Here is a 1,672-nt window from a genome sequence, read left to right on the forward strand (position 1 = left end):
TGTCCTTGCCCCTTCTGTCTGCCTGATTGTGGTAGCCACGATTGAGTAAAGGAATACAGAGGGTGAAAATGGAGAATTTTCACAACCCAGAAATAACCTTGTAAATAGTTAAAAAGAGGCTCGGCGCCTGTGGCTCAAGTGGCTAAGGTGCCAGCCACATACACCTAAGGTGGCGGGTTCGAGTCCAGCCTGGGCCTACCAAACAACAATGACGGCTGCAACCAAAAACTAGCTCTGTGCTGTGGCGGGCGCCTGTTGTCCCAGCTACTTGGAAGGCTGAGGCAGGAGATTCGCTTGAGCCCAGGAGTTGGAGGTTGCTGTGAGCTGTGATGCCACAGCACTCTACCCACGGCGCCAGCTTGAAACTCTGTCTCAAAAAAAAAAAAAAATCTCAGGGAAGGGCCCTTTCATAGGAGGTACAAATTACAATTTCTCCCCATTCCCATTTAGCCATTTTGTTGAACAAGAAATCTCAAAGGTACAAACCCCACTCCATATCTAATAAAGTAAATGGCCCATCTTGACCCCCCCCTCCTTATTCCTGGGAAAGCCAGCAACCCAAGACTAGAGTCACTGAAGAAGAATCCCTTATGAGCCAGGTGCAGTGGCTCATGCCTGTAATCTCAGCACTGTGGGAGGCTGAGGCAGGAGGATGCCCACAGCCCAAGTCTGAGGTTGCAGGGAGCTATGATGATGCCACTGCACTCTGCTCAGGGCATAGGGTGAGACTCTATCTCAAAAAATAAATAAATAGGGACAGTGCCTGTGGTTTAAAGGAGTAGGGCGCCAGCCCCACATGCCGGAGGTGGCGGGTTCAAACCCAGCCCTGGCCAAAAACTGCAAATAAATAAATAAATAATCCCCCGTGATGATAAACAGCTCAGCTGGTCTACTAGGAGTGGCCGCGTCTGCTTCTGTCTTGTCTATTCCTTGTTGATAGACCTCAGAGGTTGTTGATTACAGTCCCACTTTGGAGGAGGTTGCATGAGCTCAATTATTTTCAGCTACTGTGTGTTTACTTAGTGCCCTGTTGAATGAAGGAGGGGACGTTGAATCTGTATACAGCTAAAGCTGCTTTTGCATAGCTGCAGAAACGTGGCTGAGAGAGACCACCTGTTCAGGGTACCTAAGGGGAGAGGATGAAACACATCTCCTCTGAAATGGGGTTTGAAGCATGAATTAGAGAAGGAACTAGGATGACATACTTTGGCTTACCTCCCCAGCCCTGGTGGAGCCAAGCTAGAAAAATAATGGAAAAGTAGTTGGTAGGGTTTCCACAGAAGACCGGTACAGCATAGGTAGGCACAGTACACCAAAAATAGTGGGATAAAGGAAAGACCTAAAACAAAATAAAATAAAACACACTGCTTAACTAAGTTCTATCAACTAACAAGCTATAAATACCTCTTACATTGCACAGATAAACTATATTCACTGAAATAAATTTGCTGTCCTTGAGAAGCTCATCTTTAAAAATAAAACCAATTCGTGTAGACGATATTGTGCTGTAGTTGATTATTATTTTTTTTTTTTGAGACAGAGCCTCAAGCTGTTGCCCTGGGTAGAGTGCTGTGGCATCACAGTTCACAGCAACCTCCAACTCCTGGGCTCAAGCGAGTCTCCTGCCTCCGCCTCCCAAGTAGCTGGGACCACAGGCGCCCACCACAACGCC

The sequence above is a fragment of the Otolemur garnettii genome, unplaced genomic scaffold, assembly GCF_000181295.1.
Source record: "Otolemur garnettii isolate 467f Iridium unplaced genomic scaffold, OtoGar3 scaffold00086, whole genome shotgun sequence".
NCBI classification, from domain to species: domain Eukaryota; kingdom Metazoa; phylum Chordata; class Mammalia; order Primates; family Galagidae; genus Otolemur; species Otolemur garnettii.